Source organism: Lonchura striata, chromosome 1, assembly GCF_046129695.1.
Source record: "Lonchura striata isolate bLonStr1 chromosome 1, bLonStr1.mat, whole genome shotgun sequence".
In the NCBI taxonomy this organism is placed as follows: domain Eukaryota; kingdom Metazoa; phylum Chordata; class Aves; order Passeriformes; family Estrildidae; genus Lonchura; species Lonchura striata.
The window spans coordinates 144,561,204-144,587,353 of NC_134603.1; the positions used below are offsets into that span (position 1 = coordinate 144,561,204).

The 26,150-nt window shown below is 37.5% G+C and overlaps 1 long non-coding RNA gene across 1 annotated transcript in view; it reads right to left on the reverse strand.

Moving 5' to 3' along the window:
* Window positions 1–8,841: 8,841 nt before the first annotated feature.
* The window catches only part of LOC110477337 (uncharacterized), a 347,738-nt gene continuing 330,429 nt past the window's right edge, over window positions 8,842–26,150 (reverse strand). The window contains exon 3 of the long non-coding RNA XR_004147743.2: window positions 8,842–8,945. This is a non-coding gene — a long non-coding RNA (uncharacterized LOC110477337). The remainder of the gene's footprint in view (window positions 8,946–26,150) is intronic.

Consider the following 26,150-nt stretch of genomic DNA (forward strand, 5'->3'; position numbering starts at 1 on the left):
GATGAATTCTGCCTCTTCACCACATAAAACAATTCTGTCAAGGTCATATTTTATCACGTGGATTCAGAGTTCCTTCCTGATTAGTTTATCCAAACAACCGCTGCTGATCCAGCCCATTGCATTTGCTGGGTCCTGGCTTAGGCTGGGGGTGACCACATGGCTGACAGACATTCCGTTCAATACTTACGTTTTTTAAAGTGAATTATAGAGCTTTTTCTTCCTCACATTCCCTGCTTCAAGCCACCCTTGAAAAATGGTAATTCCAGAAGAGCAAGAGGTATTTGTGTGCAAAGAAGCCACAGTTCAATGTAGGGAATGTCAAATGTGTTGGCAGAATGAATAAATATGTGGCTTGTACAGTGAAATACAGACTTCAAAACAGAAAAATCTGAAGTGATCTCTATATTCACTTGGTCTTCACTTCTAAACAAAATGTTCAACTTGTACAAAATATTTTAAAATATTATTTTAAAATGTTCAATTGGCTGAAATATAAGAGATCAGTCATACATTTCTAGGAAACAAATTATTTATATGAAATCTTCCTGTCTTATTTTTTATTTATACTCTACCCCAGATTTTATGAGATTGTCAAATATTGGCCTTATGTAAAATAATTGGCAAAATTTAAAAAGAGGAACGTAATCTTTTAATAGAAACAGAATTTCTCCTTTAAGTCCCATGTATTATATGACTCTAAAGTTCACATTTCTCTAATCCTCTCTCTTTTTCTGCATTTGATTTTTGTGATTGATGAAACAACTTCAGTTACACAAAATATTTATTTCTCTCAGTTTCTCATTTCTAACTTCATATCAGAGAGAGGGGGGTGAAGGAGAAGAAAATATATGAATGATGTGGAAAGATAAGCCAACCAGTAGCCCCTAGAGTGTTCTCATGACGTCCACATTTTATTCATTTATTTTTTTATTTTCTAAAAAAGGCTTTTTCACTGGAATAGCTGCTTATGTGCCTTTTAACAGGCAAATGGCCTTGCTGCCAACACACAAAAGCCTAATCACATTTCTCCTCTTGTTCTTTAGAGAGGTCCTAGGTTGAGATGAGTGTGATGTGTGGCAGATGGCTGCAGAGCCAACAAGCCCAGGTCAGTGTGAGGCTGAGGGAGAGCTTCAAGCAGCCGAGGTGAGGAGCCTGGCCCCAGCTCTGCTCATGGCACACGGAGCTCTGCTGCTCTTCTGGCACAGGGCAGCACTCAGCCCCCAGCTCAGCCACATATGCTGGGAAGGGCTTTCTTCACCTGAGCTCTTTTAATAACCCTCCATCACTATGAAATATCTGACCACTGGGGACTTGCCTGGCAAGTCTAACAAATTAGGGCTGCCTTTACAAGCAAACAGCTCTGCCTGCCAGTGATTTCCATCTGCCCAGCCCTGCCAGGTTCATTATGAGCATCAGGAGATGGAGTTAAACAGATGGCAGGAAATGTGCTTGGCCCTTGCACTCAGGAGAAGAGGACAAGAGGCAATTGCTTTGCATAACATCCCTTTCCCTTCATTACTTCACATTATAATATGTAAATAGTCAACCCAGGAGGAATTTAAAAAGCACTTAGCATTGAAATATAAGGGTGCTACATGGAGAGAGAGAGAGAAAGGAAGGGATGAAGTTTCCACCGTTTGCAAATCAGAGTTTACTTCCCAGCCCCCTCCATCCCCAAAGAGGTTTCAAGGGCTGCTTTTATTTCTGACACACTAAATACAACTCCTTCTAAACGTGTCTCTCTCATTTTCTTTCTCTGGCTGTCTCCAAAGGCTGCAGGAAGCTGTCAGGCAGCAGCTTGCATTGCAGGAAGGCCCAAATGTGCATGTGAGACATGTGAAGTGAGCAGCATCAGCCAGGCAGGCTCTGCTCAAAGCCCTCCTCAAAGCCTCAAAGCCCTCCTTCTCTTTTTTTTTTTTTTTTTTTTTTTTTTTTTGAGTTGACATTGGAAGTGCTGAAAGCCTGCAAGCTGGTAGGGAAATATCATTAAACACTACCCCACACAAGAGTGAAGAAAAGCATCCAATTTTCATGTGGAAACTCTAGCATCCTTGGATTAAAGTGGGAACACGAATAAAGATGCATAGGACTTAAATCTCAAAGTAGGAAACTTATTTCTATATTGTGCCCTGCCAGTGAACTGTTAGAGTATGCTAGGTCTTTCTGAGTCTGAACAAAAACAAATAAAACTTAGAAACAAACAGTTGAAATCATTGGACATGAGTATTTGGATGGAAGTTAGGCTGTCTGAACATGGATCCAAATTTTCTGGAAGACTGACAGTCTTTTTTATGCATTACTATTATGCTGAATATATTGAGATCTCCATCTCAGCTGAAGCCTGCAATTGCTGCTGAAGAAAAAGGAACAAAAAGAAAGAAGAGAGAGAAAAAGTTCAACACACAAGAGGGGTAAAATAGCCTGGCTTCAGAGGAGATATCAGCTATGAATCTGATAATCTGACCCATCAAGTTATATCTCTTCATCACATATTAAAGGAATAGATTACACTAAAAAAAAAAAAAAACAAAAAAAAAAAAAAAAAAAAAAAAAAAAACAAAACAAAACAAAACAAATCAACCTCAAAACCAGGAAGACAAGATACACTAGCAATAGTCTGTCAAGATTTTCCTCTTCATTGAAGCATCTGGAGTTCACATAATGACTGGAAGATACATGAGACTCAGTAGTATTTAGACAGTTAAAAATATAATCTGGGCAGCTTCTCAGAGCAAGGGCACTGCAGAGTAATATCATCAGGTCTGGGAGGAGTCCAAGTCATATTTTGAATCCTGAACAAATACTGGAGCATAAAGAAGTCTGTGAATATGATGCATGTAAACACAAGTCAGGAGGGTACCAAGCAGCAGCTGCCAGCACACTTTCTCCAAAAGGGAATTATATACCTCAATTAAATGCCCTGTAGTAGCAGTCTGGTGCCCCCTCTGCTCCAGCTGAGAGCAGATGTTCAGAGGCCTGCAAGGAGCACTGTGTTTTAACAGAGTTGTGAGAAAAACTCACAGAACAGGAAAAAGGTTTGACACTTGCCAGCTTTGTGATGGTAGACTGTTAGATTTCAGGGTGGCTAGCAGCCCGGGCTACCAGATGTTCAAAAATCCCAGACAAAGACCATGGTGTCAGCAAAGAAGGGCTCTCCTGCACGCCAAGGACAAAGCTGCTGTGCCTTGCACAGTCCAGGCTTGTCTGCAGTACAGGAGGCTTGTCACGTGTGTGCACATCTACTGAGCGTCCAAGATGTGTCCAAAAATGAGACTCGTAAAACCTCTGCCTGTGGACCTGCCAGTTCTGACAGGTCTGAGGCTGGAAGCTGCACACAGAGTGAAAGGCTCCTCTGTGCTCGTAGAGGCAGGAGGTGGCACATCCAAACTTTAAATCTCAAACCTTCCATGACTTCTCCTTAACAAAATTCATAAAACACAAATGTTTTCCCCTTGATCAATTTTATCACCTTAAATAAAAAACACTCCACATCCTGTCATGAAATCATGGTGTCAGTGTATTTTCCATCCAACTTTTTTCCCTTCCTCCTTGGTTTCTTCTCTCATTATCCAATTTCCTACTTCTGGCTCAAAGAATTCACCAAACTAAATTTAATTAGTATGTTTACTTTTTTTTTTTTTTGTTGGCCTCAGTGTTTCACTCTACACTTTAACTTGTAAGAATTTAACTTGTATTTTGCTGTGTGTTAGCAAACCATATTTCCAGCTTTTGAAGCATTTCTGCCCAATGGCTCAGGCACCCTGCACACCCTTGCTATTAAGAACACCAGTGAATCCTTTCACATCTTCCTCCTTGCAAGGTTAGACGTGGTTTCTGGGGGTCTCTTATCCCACACAGGAATTGCCTCCACACTATATACAAGGATCAATTGATATTCTTGCTTCTAATTAGTGTAAGATTTCTTTGTACCTTCTAGGCCATTCTCTCATACACAGCCAAACATCCTGATTAATTTTGGCATATGCTGCTCCCCTTGTCAAACCCAATTATACTGTAGCCCCTGTTACTTAGGGGTTTGACAGCAGTTCATAAAGCAATTTTTATTTGGGATGAGATTAGACTCTCTTGCTCTAGTTTGGAGATGGTGATTGCTTCCCTGCAGCTGCTTTCTCTGCATTTTTCCCCCTTATTTTTCTGGCAACATATTGGTGCTAGAGTTATTGGATTTCAGGCTGAAGTGGAAAGGAGTATTTGGACTCATTCTCCAGCCATCCCAAGGGTGTGCTCTGGGTATGTGATCCTAGACAGGGAGGCTGGGAAAAGAGGATATCACCAAAGAAACCATTCTTGTCCTTAGAAAATTGCACTAGTGTTCACTACTTGCCCTAAAGGTCCACAGCTTTTCCTCTTTAACTGGAAAAAAAAAAGAAAAAAAATAAAGAAAGAAGATAAAGAATGTACAGGCTTATTTAGCTGAGCCAGGCTCAGAAAGTGCCTATATCTATAATTTTATAATTTAAGCGTGAGATCCAGGTGAAATTATAGTGTGGCTACAATTTGCTTTCTCTGTGGGCCTCTTTAAAGGTGGGCAGACACCGACAGAGAAAGATACAGACATGGATAAAGTGAACATTAAGACCAAGGACACAGATATGAAGAGATTGCTTAAAACCTTTATAGTGCACCCATCAGACAGGCAAGCACTGTGTAAAGTGTCAGCCCCAGAGGAAGCTCCAGTTAGTCAGGCTCTGTGAAACACAGTACATACAATATTTTCTCCAATGGTCTCTTTTCTAAAAAAATGGCAAGGGTTCCCCCAAGTGCTATATCCTGTTCAGCATCTCCAGCTACGAAAGTTTATTTACAGTTTGCATTAGTCAAGAATCCAGTCTCTTTTTGCAGACACTGGACTTTTTCTCCAGTTGCAAAGGAATTGTTTGCACCAGATTTTGGTTTGCCTTACCAAGGTATCAGGAACCTGTGGGATCACCTGAACTTGTCTCTGCAATTGTCTCTGCAACACCTCCCACTGCAGCACCTTAGTAAAAATATCTTATAGCAAAATCCTTCATCTGCATTTTCTCAGGCTTTATTTTTATTTCTCATTAGGAATTCACTAAGGAAAATGGAAGAAACAAATACTTGAAGAAGGGACCAGAACACACCTACCCCTTCCTGAAATGAAGGAAACTTTTACAAGGTTCAGGAGGATTTAAAAATTCTGACATTTTTTATTTTCTAGTTAAAATAAACTTTAATTTAAACAACAGTGGAATAGATCTTATGTAGCTGGAAGTATTTATTTATTCACATGAAGCTCTTTAATATAGGTAAAAATCAAGTACATTGAAAATATAGTTTCTGCACATTTTATATTAACTGTGAGCACTGCAGTTTGTTCATATAGAGATTTTAAAAAGTATAAATCATGGTTCTTTAGTTGGTCCTAGCAAGGCAGCAGCCATATTTTTTTTTTTTTTTTTTTTTTTTTTGCCTTGTTCTGCAGCTTTATGGGGCATGTCAACATTGTCCCAACATTCCTTGTCATTAGCAGGCTAAAACACCTTCTATTTCCTGGAGATTAGACACCAGAGAGAAGAGGTTTTGCTGTATCCCCTCTGTCTGCTGAGACAGCTGTAATGGGTCCGTGCACCTGTGGCACAATAGCCACCAGCAGCCAGCTAGAATTGTTTATTGTTAATGAGGCATATAATTGCTGCAGTTAATCCAGCTCCTGAGGTTACTAGGTAAAGGGAGGAAAACTGCAGTGAAACTGGATAGGGTTACAGAGTGAGCAGAGTGTCTCCAGCATTTAATTTAGCTCTAACAAGGCAGTCAGTGCTAGATCTCGACTGATTGTTAAAGAGCACTTACTGATGTTAATAACCATAATAATCAACTATAACTGGCATAAATTAATTCAGCATTACAATACAGAAGTAATAAAATGGGTAATCATTATGCTCTTTAAATTATATTAATGTGCACATTCAACCATATCAAATGGTTTAACTGTTAACCAATATAGCAATAGTAAATTAATTTGGAAGAAATGCAATGCAGCAAACAAACCCTAATTGCCATGGTAATTTCTATTTAATTTGACTACATTGTCCTGTTGAAAGGGAAAAAACTAAAATATGTAGGGTGAGGAAAAAATATGTTTAAGTGGCTCAACATGACTAATTGAAAGAAAGCTCTACAGTTCTGTAGTCTCATTTCTCTGTGCTTGGTTCCTTCTATATCACAGTCTCCTCTGGCCTTCCAAAGACTACCTTGCTCCAGATTTGCCTTTGATATTTGTCCAGCCAACAAGCAGCTGGCTGTGAGCCCCCAAATGTCTCAATACAATATTGACAGAGTGTTCCCAAGTGATTTATTAACAGATTAAGGGACAGGAACAAAATACAGGCATATCCTATGCATCCCTTCAACCCAGGAATCTCAAAATAGCAGTATGAGTATTTTTACAAAGCTGAGTTGGAAGAAGGTTAGAATTTTTATATAACTAAATGTATGTGGTACCCAAAGGTCTGGGTGAATAGAAAATGGATTTCACTAAATGCTAAAGCTGCAACACACTTCTTTTAAAGCTTTGCTGCTGTACAAATAAACCAGAGGCAGGGAGATATTAATTAAACAGCCAAGGCAAAAAATCTACAGCTGCTCCTGCTGCAGTCCCACAAGGGTCTAGATGCTGCTAATTCTTTGCATCAGTAAATACAAAGGTTCCCATTTCAAATCCATGAAATAAGAATCCACTGCAGTCAAGATATAGGTGGCAATTCTTTGTCTGCACTTTTGTTGTATTTTGTTTTCACATATCACCATAACACTGTCCTGGCTCTCTCTACATTTTAGTGTTTGTATATCAGTGGAGGGAGCAGTTCTTACAGAGAAGAATAAAGGTCTGAGGTCTAAGATAAGCAGCAATGAAGGGAGAAACCAGGCAAGAGATTGAAGCACAAATCTGTGCATGGGGAGAGGGGCAAAATTCGGAGCTTTCTGTCTCTCTATTCCTGCCACCAGTGTCAAGCCTGGGATGCCCCTGAACTCTGAACTGGTTGCAGCAGTAAATGCAACCTCATTGAAGTAATTTAGTATCAGCCCATTAAAAACTCATGAAAGAAGAATTAGACTGCCAAAAGCATTTTCAAAAAGATTGGAATAAAATTCCTCCGTTTACATGTACTGTTTTCAATTAGCTGGAAAAGATGTTTTGAAAAATCTTTTTTGCACAGAATTCCTAAAATATCTTGAAATTTGTACTGTTCTGCTTTCAGGAGATGCTTATGATATTTGAAGCTGCTGATTGTAACTGGTTTGGAAGCTAAACACCAGCCACTTGGCAAAGTGCTTTAGCAGTCAGGTAGTTGCTCCTCTGAGCTTTCTCCAGGAATAAAAAATCAGAGGGGATTTTCTTTCAGTCAACAGGACGAGCTGAACAATCAGCCATGTCTCCTGGGACAGAGGTGGGGGGAATACATATAAGAAAGTCAGTCATTCCTGGAGACATTTAATCTGTCTCTTTTCTACTGGGGAATTAGAAAGCTGGAATTGTCATTATGTTGTCATTTTATATCTTCAATAAAATATATCTTAATTCCCAGTGCGAGAATCAGTATTCTCATTGGATTCTTCTGATAGGAAGACCTGGCCCTTTTTGAGATGAATCAGATTTTTCTTCAGGAAAATAGCAGCACATAACCTTTTAGCATTAAAATGAGTTCATGCTACTTTAAAGAGGAAAAATAAGTCTAATACTCTGCTTTTGAATGCCTCATAGTTACTTTGCCTGATGTCAAAGCCAAGCACAGCTGCAGTGGAGCAGCTTCTCTTCCTGTCCCAGACCACAACATGCAGACCTGTGGGGTGTTTCATTGTGGCACATCTGTCTCACCTTGTGAAGCTATTTTGTTTAATTTATCTTGAATTTTTTCCTGCTGTTGTCACTTTCTGCTGAGCTATAGGAAAGGAAGCGAGGCCTCCACATTGGGATCCACCGTGGGAGTGCTCTCACACACCTGACCTAAAGCACTTGCTTGGGTTGTCTCAGTTGTTGATCATTGACTCTGGGAGGAGCTACTCCCTTGCTCCAAATGAATTTTTCCCTTCAAATCATCCCCCAAAATGACTGAACATTTATGTGAGAGGCAGAACCAGGATGGCCCTTGAGGAGTGGCCATAGCAAACTGCATCAGAAAGTACAGAAAACAAAGAGAAACTCATAGTTACTTTTAGTCACAAATAATTTATTATTTTTTAGCCAAGGTGGAAGAAATTACTATTTCCAAGAGTTGAATTTTAGCTATAAGCTTTTTACTTGTAGTTTCTATTTTGGTGCTTTACCTTACTGTCCACCAAAAATTTGCTTATCTAATAATCCACCCCAAAATGTATTGACAAAGAATTTATTGAAGTTTGACTAGTTCAAAACTCCCGAACCTCATCAATATGAATGAGGAAAAAAGGAAAGAGGAAAAAAAATGTAAAAACAGACCATCGATGTGCGAGTGTTTCAAGTGACGTCAGCGCTCCGGCAGATGACGTCACGCCCTTTGTCGCGCGCCTGGCGCTATCGGCGGGTGTTTAGCGCCATCTCGTGGCCGCGCGCGGTACCGAGGCTGACGTTTCTTACTACCTTTTCTTTTCTTTTCTTTTTTCTTTTCTTTTCTTTTCTTTTCTTTCTTTTCTTTTCTTTTCTTTTCTTTTCTTTTCTTTTCTTTTCTTTTCTTTTCTTTTCTTTTCTTTTCTTTTCTTTTCTTTTCTTTTCTTTTCTTTTCTTTTCTTTTCTTTTCTTTTCTTTTCTTTTCTTTTCTTTTTCTTTTCTTTTTTTTTCCCTTTTTCTTTTTCTTCTTTTTCTTTTTTTTTTTCCCTTTTTCTTTTTCTTTTTTCACAATCCTTGATTCCTCTTTATGGATGCACTTTGAACAGAGATTCTGTTAGGAAAACTGCTTTTCTCTGCAGGTAGCATCACACAGTTCCTGTAAAATACTGCATTTCAGATACTACACTCTCATGTGCTGTGAATAAATAGGCTCAAAATATCACCTGATATTTTTTTAAGAAATGCCAAAAGAGAACATAAGATTCTGACAAGAATGGTTTAAATTATTAATGGCAAAACCGACTTCACTTATTTTAAAATTTGTTTTGCAACACTTAGTATAGACATCACTGTTTTACCCACACCAAAAAAATCTCTGCCACCATTATCCCACAGATTCTGAATTAAGCTGGAATATTTACTAAACGATATTTTCCCCCCACCATTACCGGGACTACTTTTCTCACAAAACTTCTTTATTTACATGAGAGCTATTACGTGACTTTAAGAGTAAGGAATCTGTAGTAGAGATCAGTTGAGTTAAATCTTTCTGTGCAAAGGCAACCATTTTCTGTGGTAGGAACAGAACAGCCCCTGCTTTCACCAGGTACCTCCTGAAGAGGTTTTGTAGTCAAATATCTGTTGGTCACCTTTTGCACTTGCATAGCAGAATTATTTCTCCATCGCTTTTTAAGATTTAGCAAAGCTTATGCTACAAGGAAATGAATGTATTGTGCATACAGCAGATTTTTCTACCTTGCTTGCCTCTCCCTACAATGTGAGGTGCACAGGATGAAACCTTGTGGCAGGGAGCAATATCCTTATTTATGGCCTATTACGATCCAGCCTCTTTGAAACCCAGAGCTTAAGAGATGAGCAGTCCTTCATGGTTGTAGATTATCACTGCTTTTCCCCTCAGCATTCAGGCATGGTCACAGCTGCTGATTCAGAGGGATTACACTGGTAACATTTCAATAAACTTTAGCACTGCTGGCACTTTATAGAGCTGCTTCCTGTGCTATTTCCTGAGAAAAAGAATTCCCCAATCAATACTGTTAATTCCCTGTAACAGTTGGGTTGTAACTATCTTGGCAGAGTTTGAAGTACTGTGATATAGTAGTTCTGCATCATACCACACAGAAGTAAGCTGGCAAGGTAAAAATTTGGGGCTATTTTTCTTCATCAGGCTAGCTTAGAATTAAAGTCAGAAGTTAGTATACTTATCAAACAAAAGTGATAGAAAGATCCTTCACATCCTATAGAAGCTGAAGACAGAGGCTGAGCAAAATTTAGCAACTACATTTTTTCTTAGTTCATGAGGTTTTGAGATTTTTCGCTTTTGTGAAAAATAATTCTGGATTTGGATCAGACTGTGCATTTTTAATTTTTTTCTTCAGAGAAAAAGAGAACCAAAGTCCCCAATGGAAATGTTTGGAAGAATATTTGGCATTTATCATATCAGCCTAACCTTAATTTTAAAACCACTCAAATTATGCTTCTCCTCTCTGTATTTGCAACCTCTTAGACTTACAACAGAAAAAGGCCTTGTTGGCCCCAACTCAATTCACTTCTATGCAATCTCTTGCACTTGTAAAAAATACACCAGAATCTCTAAGTCTCCCTATGTCCTATCATGTCCACTGTGCAAAATAAACTGGGGACTAGGTGGTGCTGAGCAAATTAGGCTCATTTTATGTCTCTTAAGAGACTCTTACCTAGGAAATTTCTGGTTTCCTTTTACAGTCCTATCTCTCCATCCATTTTAGTCACCATTAAAACAGAACAAAGTTTGTGATTTTGTATAATATATGCAATACAGAACTGTAAATAAATAGCATCTTTTAAAAAACAGTGCTCCAAGCACTATATTTAAATCTGTAGGCACTGATTGAGTGAAATACTACGTCAAAATTATTTCAGTCATTTCCACGTAGAGTACTAGCAAATATAATCAGGAAAACCAATACAAACAAAATAAAAAGAGCTCTTTTAAAGTGCTTATCTCGGAACTACATTTATTTTTATTGAATATATGCATGCAGTTTGTTCTGATTGCACAACAGGAAAGCGTGTAAGTAGATTGTATAAAATGGTGCAATATGCAATATTTCTGCTTAGTCCAACCTGATGGCAAATCCTAGAACTATGATCTTTGTGAGTTATTTAAAGTCATTATTTTCTAATGGATCATCTGAAAAAAAATGTCCTTTCTTCCTTAATCTAGAAGAAGGTGATCTTTGCCCCTCTGCTCTTATCTTAGGAGGCCTCACCTGGGGTGCTGTGCCCAGCTCCAGGGTCCCCAGTGCAGGAAGGACATTGACCTGCTGGAGACAGCCCAGAGCAGGGCACCGAGATGGGCAGAGGGATGGATCCCTTCTGTGGAGGAAGGCTGAGAGAGTTTGGGATTGTTCAGCCTGGACATGAGAAGACTCCAGGACTACCTTACAGAACCTTCCACTACCTGCAGGAAATCTGGAGAGAGACTTTTTACCAGGTCATTGGAATAGGGGGAATGGCTTTAAATTCAAAGAGGGAAAGGATGAGATCAGATAAAAGAAGTTTTTTACAGTGTGGGTGATAAAACAATGGAGCAAGTTGCCCAGAGAAGCTGTGGATCCCCCATCCCTAAAAACATTCATGGCCAGACTGCACAGGGCTCTGAGCAACCTGACCTAGTTGAAGATGTTCCTGTCCATGGCAGACTGGTTGGACTAGAGGGCCTTTAAAAGGTCCCTTCCAATTGAAGGATTTTATAAGTCTATGATTTTCTAAGTCCATTGATCTTGGGTTTAGAGTGGGAAATCCTATATTTCCAAAACATTTCTATTGTAATAATAGAGCTGAAGCTCTGAAGCCAGTAAATTCTTCTATAGTCAAATAAAGAAAATGATGCAAATTTACATCTGGGGATATTTCTGTTAAATCAAGCACACATTAGAAATGAATTAGATAGTTAAAGTAAAATTTCTTCTAAAGTCTTCCCTGGACAGTCCTCTCTTCCATAAGCAATTTTAATTACCTAAAAATTAAGGCACAAAGAATAGGGAATGGGCTTTGTAATCTGACATGATCTGTATAAATGCACAGCTACCTATAGAGGGGTAGGGCCCAAAACTTTAGCAGTGACTTGTGGATGTAGATGTCTGAGGAACAGCAGGAATGGCCAAGCCTGGAAGCATTAAACATGCAGATTGTCACTTCAGATTATTTCCTTGCTATCAATTAAAGCAATTAGGATAAAGAAAAATAATACACATTTTATAGGTGAGAAGAAAAATGTAAAAGAGACAGCCTACCCTCAGGCTTTATCAAGATAGGCTTGTACAAATTTATGTCTCTCTTGAGAGGTGTTTCTCTAAGCGTTTCAAGAGCTTTCCAAGAGAGTCCATTAACTCTCACAACAGCATCTCCAGATCTGCAGTTCCAGCCCGTGACTCAGGGATCTGATTCCTTTTTAATCTCAGATGATGGACGTGATGAATTAGCTGCAGTGCAATGGTCCTAAGCTGTAAACCAGGACCATCAGAAAAGACACACACCTTCCCCATCAGTCACCCATTTTCTCTTTTGAGAATTCTACTTTGCATGCTGAGGAGAAATCAGAGGTCCTTGTCACCTGCTCCAGCATACAAGGTTTCTCTGTAAACTACCTTGTCACCTTGTGACCTGCTAATACTTCCCAAAGAAAGACATTTTGTGTTGCAGAAAACTAATCATGGTCACTTTTTTGCCAAGATAGGTCCATGTTACTCATCTTAGAAAAACCCTCAGTGTACCTAACAAACCTGTTGCATAGGTGACATTGTTAGTACTGAATTTGCCACAGTTTAAACACAATCTCCCTGCTTCTTTCTAGGGCTTATTTCCAGCTCCTTCTCACTAGCAGTCCTGCAGGTAGCCTTGATGATCCAGGTTACAGGGATAGCAAACATACATGTCAAAAAAGAATTTTAGAACTTAAGAGAGTTCAAGATGCATTTTGAGAGCTGAGAAATTTAATATGAGGATATTTAGCTTTCAGTAAGTCTCAAGGAAGTGTTTCTGTGTTTGCTTAGCCTGGTGTTCCCAGCACATTACTGTGTTCAGAGGAGTCTCTCTGGGAAGCCATCTGGAATGGCAGAGCACAGTGTGTGCTATCTTTCCTTGTTGCCAAATACATGCATTCAATTAATGATAATCATCTGCTGCTTCTACACAGTGATACTTTTTTTTTTCTTTTTCTTGAGTAGTCTCATCCAAGCTTTGCATAATCACCTTAGGAAACCTTGGTGCTGGGAATTTGATTTCCTTCCCAGGCTGTAGCACACCAGTGGGGTCTGACACAGCTCTTGCTGGATGAGGGGAGGAAGTGGAAGCACAATAGAGTTGCTTTCTCTCACACGTTCACAGCTGGGCTCCCAGACAGAGTCAGCAGAACAAAATATTACATAGCCTGCAGAAATGTCATCAGGGCTTGAGAGGTGCTGATCTAGGAGTAACAATTGCTCTAAGAACAGCTGTTTCATCCGTAGAGATTTAGCAGTTCCACCAGGCAAACAGTTTAGCCTATTTTCCTATCATGGAAAAAACTTATTTCAGATGTGATTGTGAACAAAAGCAGAACAATCCTTTTAGGGCTAAAACAAATGCACAGAAAAGGCCAAATTGCATTTAGGACTGTACCAAGACTGAAATCATCCCTCAATCTTAATCATACTATGCATAATTTTAAATGGTAAGGAAATAAATTTGAAATGGAAAATAATTACCTAAATGACACTTCATATACATTTAACTTTATCAATTACCTTTTAATTAATATCTTATATTAAAGGTAAATTTTGACCTAAGTGGATCTGCACTGGAAAGTAAATATATATTCCTCATCCCTGGCTGAGATCAGGATAACATCAGGTGAAGATGTGGTGGGAGTTCAGAGCAGCAGTACCAGACAACAGCTGCTCACGACCACACATCAGGAGCCACAGGCCATTCCAACACCTGTAGAAAAATGCAGGTTTTCAGTAGAAAAAGTTTTGTATAGGTTGCTTTCTGGTGCTGTTTCAGTGAAGACAAACCAAAAGCTTTTCCCTGTACAAGCATAAAAAATGTGACTTTACACAGACAGGCAAAAAAAGATTCTTTAAAAACTGTTGCTAAACTTGAATAAAAACCATTTGTGTGGAGTTATGCTGGTTCTCTCACTATGTAAAAATAGAATAGAGATGAAAAATCAACTGAATAATTAATATATCTTGGTATTGCAAGTCCCCTTAGAGCTCTAGGTAGCACTGACAGTTCTGGAGTAAATTTCCATTCTGTCTGTGGTACCTTTGCTGCTCACTGCATGCTGGATATGTGCTCACACAGGGATTTACATTTTTACAAACTTTAATTTTCTTAAGGTAACTCTTTACTCCCTCTTGTGGCTCTTTAGAAAAGTATATTGCTTCTACTTGAAATCCAGCTGAATTATATTTTTCATAGCATATATTTGATGTTAAATAAATAGGTCATAATGGGTTGAGAGTTCTATCCATTAAAAACATTCCGTCCAAAATACAGATTACAGACAAATTTCTGTCCCAATATATCTACACATATATTTCAGATTTCAGTGGTTGTATAAAGCAACTTGAGAAATATTTTGACATAAATTTCCCATCAAGCATAAATCAAAATTGGCTGTGTTTGTGGAAAACCCCAAAATTTCAGGAGTATATGAACTAACCTCCAAATAACACTTTTTTATCAGTGCATAAGCACAAAGATATGTTTTGTATATGGAATTGAAAAATCAAGTTTTTAGGATGCAAACACAATGTCTGGTCTGGCCACATGAGGCATAAATACAATTTTTTTCTTATTGTGTACTGATTCTGGGTATATACCCCCTGAATGCAGAGGGAATAGAAATGAGCTGTGGCACTTGCATAACAAGGGAAGTGACAGAATTAATTATTCCCGTGGCACGTCAGCGATCACATTCCATTACTGTTGGCTGTCACACTGCACACATCTCCCACAGATGCAGAATACTGATGGGAGACACTTTTCAGATTTATTTCTCCTTTTCTGTTTACTTAACACATTCCCAGTGGGCAAAAACTCTCAAAGTTCAGTGGCATCAAAACTGTCTTTTTCCCATGTTCATTACACTAAGCTATGCTAATCTTTTTCTATTTGCTGTTTGAAACACTTCTCAAGAGATCAGGGTGTAGCTGGAGAATCAAAGACCAGGGGCTTTGCAGAGCATGTGGGTAACATTTGAGTGCCTGTAACTCCACATTTGAAAACTAACAGCAGCAGCAAATATGAAAAAGTAACTGAACCCTCTTTCCCTGAAAGTTAATCTTAAATTGCACGTTTTCACAATTGCCATCAGCTAAGAACGTGCTTGTGTTGATAACATTTGAATTCTCTGTTACCTGATTGTGGGTCTCAGTTCTAGGTCATTGAGCCAGAAGTCTCCACAGATGAGGTTGTTACCAGTTCTCACCCACTGCTGTAAAAGTTGTGTTCAGATAACTTGGCTGAACCTTAACATTTTCCTTCTCTAGACTTTAGTTTTTAATTTTACAATCAAATATATGCTGGGCATGGGCATATGCTTGATGGCAACAGACAAGATAATTATTTTGTGCTTCAGATTCTTGGCTATAATGTCTTTAAAATCAGAAAATAAAATAAGGAGCAGTGATTAAAAAGCATTTTATTTAGATGATTTGGTTTAAAGGAAAATAATTTTTTTGTTTTTTTGGAATTCTGTATCTCCATCTCTTGGCTTTTGCTGCAGATATTTACTTGAATCCAGTTCTGAAAACTAGAACAGATTACAAGGTCTTAGTGAATCAGCAGTGTAGTTTATAAAGCCTGACTTCCACTGAAATACCCAGTTTGTGAAGCTTCCAGAACCCAACAGTGTTCATTTAGAGATCAAACCAGCTCAGTTCTGATTTTCAGCTGTGGACAATGCACTAAGGAACAAGAATCAAAGGTCTGTTTGCTTGTCCACGTTTGTCTGATGACTTGCTACACAGGACAGAAGGGAGGGAATGAGATAAAGTCATAGAATGAATTTGCTTAGAGTCTGAAAAAAATGGGGAAAACCCAAACAAATCCAAGCACTCTATTTTTTTTTAAGTGTTTCAGACTTTGAAGAGGAAATTCACCAAGAATGGACTAGATTTCATTTGTGTGGGGCATCAGGAGAGTGTTTCTTGGTTTTTTCAAAGTATGACTTGTCATTCACTTTCTAGTCTGCTGGGAGCAGGGTTTTGTAGCAATTTTATTTTAGAAGCTCACACCAACTAACTGACTCTATCACAATGAATCATTTAGCACAGGGCTATCCTTCCAGAGTGCTTCTGCTGACAGATTTCTCAGCCCAGGAGTGCACATTTCAGAGTACTCACACCACCAAAGTGGCAGACTGCAGCATCCCTTGGGTTATTCAGTAGAGAAATAGTGTGGGACAGATAAGGGTAGTTCTACATCAAGATGCTGAAATATTCAGGAAGATTTTTCCTTAGGGAGTTCCAATGTACAATTTTTGACAGGGCAGGTGCATAGCCACTGAGTTATTTATTAGACAGCACAAACATAGAAAACTGCAGTCAAGGTTTATCTTTAATTTGGCATATTCTTTCCAAGCAGTAATTCCATTGGGAAGCAATGACTGCTCTGAATTGCTTCAGGTAAAGAAAATTAACACTTAATGTGTAAGAAAGTTTACAGTTATTCTGAATGCAGAAACACAGACTCAGTAATCACTGGAGAATTTAACTAGGATTAATGCAAAAAGGATGAGGTGGGAGTATCTTATAAGCTTTGCATAAGTCAGACCTGATGCAGGGAGCTAAAGTGAAAAGTAGTAGTGTCTTATGCCTTATGTTCTTTGTCATGTGTGGATATTCATATAGAAGCTAAATAACCTAAGGGAAATGTCACCAGTCTGGCCTCTTCTGCCCCAGTAATCTCTAGGTATCCTTCTACAGGATGTGGTGAGAGACAGATTAATGGGCTGGACCTTTTGTTTCCCTCTTCCCATCCCTATGAAGACATCCCTGGAGATATTTTGGGTGTCCATCTTGAAAACAATGTTACCATTTTTCATTGCAGCTCTATTTACTAAATGTCTGTCACATTCACACTCTATTTTAATAAACTTACCAAAGGCATCCAAATGCTAAAAAATTATACCAAAGGCTGCAGCCAATGCTGCACTCAATTCTTATGGAGTTTGGACTGCCAGGAAAATGAATATTTAATAAATGGGAAAAATTAAAAGGAAAGCTGGACTTGAAAGCCGGGGGAAGTGGGGCAAGAACTAGACAATATAAAACTGATATCTTTCCTTATGCATCATGCAAATAAGAGCTGCAGAAAAACCGAGAACTTGAATTATAAAATCCTAGAGAATACCATGAAAAAATAAAACATCTTCACCAGCAAATATAGACAGGTGAGGACTGACTTCTTTCTTGCCTTTGTAGTCTTCAACTAAGAACACCACTTATTTTCTCTTCAGGCATCTGAACACACAGCACACTTAATTTCAGGCTAGGATGTGTACTCTAATTTTAGAAGATATTTTTTCATTTTTCTGTTGTGTTAGAAATCTCCTCCCCCATGTATTCATGCACAAGAAACATTTACTAGGACATACCATAATAATTTGCAAATTTTGTCTCCCCCTGCACCTCAATATATTGTAATGATTGAAACAAATATAAATAAAAGAATGGCATTCTCTTGCTTACACCAATGTTTATGGCCAAAACTCCCCTTCCTAGCTGCTCACACTGTCTCTGAAAACTTGTAGACACTTGTTTGCTTGTTTGTTTTCCTTCCTCTGCAGATATGTTTGGCAGATAAACCCACACTAACATGCCTAATGCATTTCACATGTATTATTTCAAAACATTGTCTCTTGTGTAATATAAATATGCCACAAATGCTTCCTTATCAAGTCCCCCTATTTAAGTTTGGTTGACAAGAATGAAAATACATGCTGAACCAAATCCTGTGAGAAATTTATTGGTTTTAATCCTGTTTTCCTCAGTGCCACAATGGCATTCTGCCTCTACTGACATTTGTTTAAATAAAGGCTGTTTTTCTAAAACCCACTTAAAACCTCCCAATAACATACAGTTATTGCTCTTTCACTTTAATTCCTCCTTTTTTCCATCTCCTCACAATACTTTGATATTCACTGTTGCTTTAAATAAAGTCCTGAAGGCTGGACATTTTACAACTGGATCCAATGAAATGCTAGCTGGTTTCTGCTAGACTCACAGGTATACTTTTAGACTATTATTTATATTATTAATAGTATGAAATGAAACAGCAAATACACAAGAATAGAATTAAGTTGTTTCTTTTTTATGTTGTGCTTCTATTCTGTGTATTCAATGTATCCAAAAGAATTGCATTGAGAAAACCTAAAAGTAAAAATAAAAGTCTAGTTTTGATGGGGGACGAGATGAAACAGTTACTTAAATATATTAAAGTCTCTTCAATTTTCTTCTTAGATTCTGGTGTCATTGATGTATTTGAATCCAAAATTTTATTATTTAATCTGTAAAGAAAAGTGTTCAGGTGAAATACACTTCTTCTTTACAAATCCTCAGATAAGACCTCAATAGTATTTTTTTAAATTATGTCTTCTCCTACCTGCCTGTCCCTACAGTGGATTTCATTTTGTTGTGTGGATTTTCTTTTGGTTCACCCTTTTTTAATTTTGTGAGTGAAGTCTGACACTTTTTATGGAAAGACGTGGTTGAAGGAATGTAACAGCTTTTTTATTCTCAAAATGAACTAATTTTGGCATCTGATTTTGACCCATTCCATCTCCAACCAGTCTACACTATAAATCTTATTTGAATTGATGTAGCTATTTCAGCCTTGGGAGATATGTTTTTATTGCTTTGGAATCCAATGATTCAAAGTATTGGGCCAACTAATACTGAATTTATCCCTGAATTATCCACACTTCTACTGACAGCAGCCAGAAACCCGAGGAGTGTGCAGACATTTGGCAATGGTGATTTATGAGTAAGAGCTGCTCTGAGAACTGAGGGCTCCACTTGCCCTGTGGTGCCTGGTGGTTACATTTGCTTTGTGTGACATCTTATTTTCAGGTGCTGTTGAGTCAATCCTTTTATGCAAAGCAACAGAGAATCCAACAGCAGGAAACACCTTGAATGTGCCTCTTGGATATTTTTCATACTGTGGGTAGAACAGTTGGAGGTTTTTTTGCTGAGGACAGAGATGCTGACAAATATAGCACACACACACAGAAAATTTATCTGTACTTTGTACAAAGAAAGGGTGGGGATTATTTATTTTGGATCATGCTAATTCCATTACTTTTAAAATGTCTCAAAAGCCCCCTAATGGCAGGATGGCTGTGGGTGTAAATAAGATTTTGACAGGAAGGCCACATTCTCTTGGCTTTAAATCCAGGTGATCATAGCAAGACTGTCATTATCAGAGATTTGAATTTCATGTTTCCCCACACACTTGGATTCACTAATTTCCTACTAGGAAACTAGGTTTTCTTCACCTTATATTTTCTCTGATTGCAACCTTCAACACTCACAGCTATCTCTAATAGAATGTCATCCTTTCTGCTAATGCTATCAAAGGCCTTCTAGAATGGAATTTGCCCAGTTGGTTCTCAAGGGTCTGTTCAGAATTTGGCATGTAATCACTGAAACTTTCATTTCTGTTTCTCATTTCTACAAAACTTCTCAAAACATGTACAATTTGCAACTCATTTGTCCCACATTATAAATTTGTCCTGAAAGGTTTCGCTAAGTTTGATGTGACTGACAGTCCATGAAAGTCTAGAGGTTTTTTGGATATTTTATTAATGCAGACAAATGTTAATCATGTGCTGGCCTACTTAAAATCCCTGTGGTGACACAATCTCAAATGTGATTGAGATTGATTATATGTTGCTGCTAGAGTTGTATCAGCAGGAAAGTAATTGTAAATCCCCCCTCCCAACTTCATTCCTTCATTTACACCCCAATCTGAAGTAATTGTAATAGTCTTTATAAACAAAAATAAAAAAGCATACAATTCTTTTCACAGACATGTTTTTTGAAGGGTTTTCTCTAAATTTCCTCTCAGTAAATGCTTTATATTTTAAATTCTAGCACAGGAATTCTGAAAAATTAAAAAGAAGAAGCTACTAGCATTATTGATAAGGAATGACTCCTTTTGAGCTTTACACAGTGAGTTTGTTCAAATATTATTCAGAATAAAATCTTATTGAGATGTTGTTTCTACCCCTTATCCAAGGCAGTTTCTCTATGCCACGATATTTCAGAAAATTTATGACTGATATATGGCATTATTTCCCATATATGCCAGTGACCCAACTCTTGAATAACTTGTTTATTCTATCTTATATTTTTCTGAAGTATCTAGAACTCAGAAAGTTTTCAGTAACAATGGTGCTGCTTTAATTTGAAAAGCCCATCTAGTTGTTTTCAGTTGTGGGGACTGGACATACCACCAGTTATACTTGCTGACAAAAAGCACCCAAAATTTAACCTGAATTGCAGCAGATGTTATAAAATACGGAAGAAGAAACTGTGCATCTCATTTGATCATAAGTTTTTTTATCAATATAAATAAGATTACAAATATTAACAAAATCTGGCTAATTAATTATTTTACCTAGTTTTCTCTGAAAATGTAATTTCCAACTTTTCTTCTTAGATAATAGACTATCTCTAGCATTTTTGAATCAATGGAGCATATTTCTAGGTTTAGAGGTAAAGCCATTAGGGTCATGAACTGGAGAATGTCACTGTAACACTAGAATCTGATTTTGTCCTGTGTACTGCTTCTTTTGAAAAAAAGTAAGAAGAACTTGTAGCATTTTTTGCTGTGAATCCTCTAGGAATGGAGTTGAAACTATTTTTATACATCTATCAATGAATAGCAGCCACAATAGCAGGTTAATAATAAAATATCAGTCTGGAGATGATAGAGGTGTGAGGTTTTTTCCTTATCTCTGTGCCACTAAACTCATTTTCTTTGAAACATGTTGAAATGTTAACATTAATACCATAGTTCATAAAGCACATTAGTGGATGTCTAAGAAGTTCTTGGCAATCACAATAGGAAGGTCAATATCTCCTGACTTCAGTGAGACTTACACATGTGAGTTCATGCCTGCTGGATAGGAAACCTGCCCTGGGTTAAGGCTGATGTGACACGTGAGTGAGTCATGGGACTTCTGTAGACATCTGAACGATTGCTGAAGTGTGGCCAAATTATATGTTCAATCCATTTGAGGGTTTAGGTTTCATTAAGACTTAGGATAGACATCTGAGCTACATGGAGTCATAAAGTTAAAGACTCATTTAAGTTGGAAAAGAAGTCTAAGATTAATGAATCCAGCCATTAAGTTAACACTGCAAAGTCCACCACTAAACCATGTCCCTAAGCATCACATCTACATATTTTTTAACATTTCCATGCATTTGTTGAGAATGTTATCTTGACGAAGCAGATCTGATTTGAATAGCAATGCCACAGTCTAGTAAACCCAGACTTACATGTAAAGCTGCAGTAATTAACCTGCTTCACCCTATCTCACCCCTGAATCCTTATATTCAGCCTCTAAGGAATAAGAGTTTAATTCTCAATGAACAGAAGTTCAAGGGATAATTCTACAGACCATAAAGATTTCTTCCAACCCAAACCATTCTATGATTCTATGGCAGGATGTGTTTATGAAATTAAGATAGTTAGTCCAGGCATTTTTCAGCAGGAAGTAAAAAAACATATTACCATAAAAATCTTAAACTTTTCAGAAAAGATAAAATGAGCTACCAGACAAACTGAAAAACAGAATTAAAATATTGTGCTAAAAATAAATTATACTATCAGGGCACAATTTCTTGGCATTTTTTTGAAGCAATGATTTTGTACTTTGAGTCTGGAGATATTTTGGACTGATACAAAATTTTACACTGCTTTGTGTAAGGGCTAGGTATAGCTGACATCTGCAATACTTTCCATCTGGTTCTTTCTACATAACCAGGAGGTCTAAGTCTATAAATATTTCCCATTATATAAACTATCCTTTCCATAAACTTAATGGCTCTGGAGTATTTATATAATCCAGTTAGTTTCCTAATATGGCCAACTTTCAGTTATCCCCAGTTACATCATATTTCCTTATTACACCCATATGTCTTCAGTGCTGTGTCATATGATCCCTGCAATTTCTGTGGAAAAAGCTGATAGCTCCCTTCAGTTTATGTCCACTTCCAGTTTCACCTTTCCATCTTTGAACTTAACACTGAGTATTTTAAACTTTTACAACAGCTCCTCCTAATTTTCCATTTCTGAGAAGTATTTATCTTTTTCTACCTCCGTCATTCCACTAAAACACTATTTCCATTTGTTTTATGAGCAGATCTGGCATGCTTCCCCACATCCTGCTCAGCATGGCTCTGGCAGTGCAGCACTGCTTTTGCCAGTGTCTGCCCAAAATAATGCTGGTGACAGTCCTACTGCAGCTAGAGCCTTCTGAGCCTTGGTGCTCCTCTAGCAGGGTACCTGGTGCATGAATATACACCTGACATTGCACTGCTCTTTGTGTTGAATTTATTGACCCTGTCCACTTTTTGGCCACTTCCCAACCTTAACATAGAACACACTTGCAGCTCTCATGCTGACTTTAAGAATACAAATTTGCAAGAGGAGAAATAAACCTATTTGATTCCAGTTAGCATTACTCTTCTCAGTGTGGATGCTCACAGAAATCTGGAAGTAAAATCTGAAGCATCACTCTTGACAAAATTACTCAGAGAATTCTTTACTTGCAAGAATAAAATTACAGGAATTCTTTAATGGCCTAAGGAATTGAATTCCAAAAATTAGCTAGAAATCTACAACCTACACAGTACATATATTCAAATAAATTATACTTTGAGCAGTTGAATACATGCAATATTCAGGACAAACCTCACCTTTAGACAGATGTAAAAATCAGTAATGTAAAAACGAGTAAAGTAAGATGTAAAAATTTTTAAAAATGTACATATGCACACTGTGAGCTTAAGACTTCTGCTAACCTAGGGATGTCACATATCAAGATCAAAACTGTCAGACAAATCATAAAAATTGCATATTGTCTGGGAGGTAATAGAAAGGGAAATGAGCAACATTCTAAAATAACCCAAACTAGCAAACAAAAACTCATAGGTGCAGAAAGTTTGCAGTCAGGACATATGTAATGTACAATTCTATATCACCCAGAGCTGAGTAAAATATTGAACTTAGTCTTGTGGCAGCAATTCTATTATAGCTATGTACAAGGTAACTTGTGAGTCCAGACACATCTGAACTGACACAAGATGCAAAATTCATCTTCTGGAAATGCTGCAGTCTGATGCAGTGGGTGGCAACAGTTCTCCACTGTAATAAGAGGATGCTTCAATGAAAAGATTTAGCAGTTAATAATGTTCAGAACCTTTACAATCTGGAACAAATATGGAAGTATGAGATTCTGTGTTGTCTGAAATGTGTGCAGAATGAGATTTTCCCATTGTGAGATGGTAATTTCACTTTCATTTTTTGAAAGTTACAATGGTCCCTAAGGGGCTTAATTACCAAATTGCTAACTGCCTGGAATTACACTGGATTTATTTAAATAATCTACCGTAGACTTTGGTTCCTCAGGTTTTCATTTTTTTTTCTGTAAATATCACAATACTATAATGTGTGTGAATTATTTTGGTGGGTCAGGATTACAAGGGTCTGGACCTCTAAACCATATCCGGAAGGTTTTCCAGATCCTCTGCCCACATCAAAGAGTACTGCCTCCTTGATTCCCTTGAAAAGGTGAAGTAAGCTGTAAAAACTTTAGAAAGGTGTCAAGGTTTCACTCTTTATGCAAAGTCTTATTGAACTGGAGCATCATAACATGGCCCAAAGTAAATAGACATTAATAGAATATGTCTAGACTAAAAACTATGTAAAGGCAAAATGGCCAAGGAGAATACTACATTTAATTTTTTTTTATTTTTTTTTTAAGAGGAGACTTATTTGTGCTTTGGGTAAAGGGATATAGAACATGCCTGGCAAAAAGCAAAAATTACAGAGAATATTGTTTGGTCTGTATGTTTGCGAAATTTGGAACACAGAAGTGTCAGAAAGGAACCATTGAAATCACCACGTTGTAGCTCACCTCCCCTCTGACTGCATGGCAGAGTTGCTGTCAACAATGGAAAACTGGAGATAGGTGGTGTTCTTGAGAAAAAACTTTAGTTTTTGATAACTATGCAGTCAATTCAGCATGTCAGCACTGTGGCTTTTTTCCCTATATTTCTAGTCACTGTCAGGTGTGTAACACAAAATAACAAAAGAATTAAAAATTATATCATTTTACTGGTAATCTCATGTACTGTGGCACAGCCTCTGTGAAGTTATGAGATCATTCTTATCTATGTTAAGATTTATGCTGTTGCTCTTGTTTTTAATTTTTTTTTTTTTGGGGGGGGGGAATTTATAATGTCAGCTTTCTGGAGCTTGGTGAAGATTTGTGTTAGGTGTGGAATATTATGCTGGGAATGACAGAGAATGCTTTGGTCCCAGATGAAAAGGAAATACACATATTGACACATTGAGACCACTGGAAGGACACTATGCTAAGCAGTTTTCCATGAATAATATTTATAGAGAACATTGCAATAAGGATGATGAAAAAAGGTTTCAGATTAAAGCACCCAAGTGTTTTGGGTTTTCCAGTGTTACTTTCCCACTTATGTGCAACACTCTAAAACCAGAGCTCTTGGCAGATGTTTCTGAGGTTCAAAATTCAATGACTATTCCATCATAAATAATAGACACATTAATGAAAAGATTTTTGAAGATATTTGTACGACAGATTTTACTCCCTCCTCACATAGCAGAGACATTGTTTTCATTTCTGACAGATTTCCTCAGGCCAGAATTTCCAATCTGTTGTCAGTGCTTATGACTGGATAATTTATTTTAGCTAAAATGTCTCTAGATCAAATAAAAATGCCAGTCTACACCCCAAAACACAACTTAAAATTTAGATCAAGCTTAGGCCAATAAACTGCATTACTTCATTTCTTTTTGAGGAATCTACCATTATCATGTGGTGGTTTGAAGTGCCTTAGTGCTGTTATGCAGCAGAAAACCACACTAGTTTTTGTTATCTTACTGCTCAGGCTACCTTGGTCCCAGTTCAAGAGAACATTTCAGTCTTAATTTCAGTGCAGTCTGGAGGCTGATCTTTATAAAGTGGATGTAAGGCTTTAAATTTATGAAGGCGACTGCTGGCTTTAAACTCTAAATTTTTTCTCCTCTCATCAATGAATCCTTCCAGTGTGTGACAGCAGGGCACTGCTGGCTTTCTTTCTATACATGCCAGTCCTGCAGAAGTTTGAAACTTAACTGAAAGTTAAAAAGTTTGAAGTTTAACTGAAACAGATGAAAGGAAGGCAAAGAAAAGGCTGGGTGGTTCATACTGCTGCAGCTGTTCAATGTTAATTTCAAAATGATAATACAAAACTCCTTTTGGTGGTAATGTATTCGGGAATAGCCTTAACTTAAAAAAGAAATGTTGTAAAATCAAGATCATAGAATCATAGACTCATTTAGGTTGGAAAAGACCTCCAAGTTCATCAAGTCCAATCTTTGACCAAACACCACCATAGCAACTAAACCACAGCATTAAGTGCCATGTCAAGTTTTTTTTTGAGCACTGCTGAAGGTGGTGACTCCACACTTTGCTGAGCAGCCCATTCAAATAATTGGCAACTCTTTAGGTGAAAACATTCTTCCTCTGATTGATTACTTCCTTCTCCTATTGTCTGTTATAATCAGGAATTAATTTAGTAATTCACCCTATATATTATTTCCTGCAAAAGATTAAGCCATAAATTCCTAATAATTCTCAATATTGTCATAATATACAGTTTTATGTAGTGACATATGCAAAGAACAAAAAAAAAATAACTAGGCTTATTTTCTTTAAATACAGATTTCCTACTTTGTGAATTCAGATTTGGGTTTTAGTTGAAGTTGTGATATATATAGGGAGTATGAGAATGAATACAGGGAAAAAAGAGATCCCACTATATACTGGGAACTGTAAAAAGGAGAATCTTTTTTTTGTAGTCCAGGATTAATGTATGTAATGTGGATAAAATTAGGCACACAATTTATCTCTGAAATATTTTTAATGGAATTAATCTCCTTACCCATTACTGTATAGATTCATTCTATTATTCCCTTTGAAGCAGTACAAATACAACAATTATATTCTTGGTTGTTTCAGTCCATCCAGACAATTAAAGGAGTTTCTCTTAAATAGGCAGAT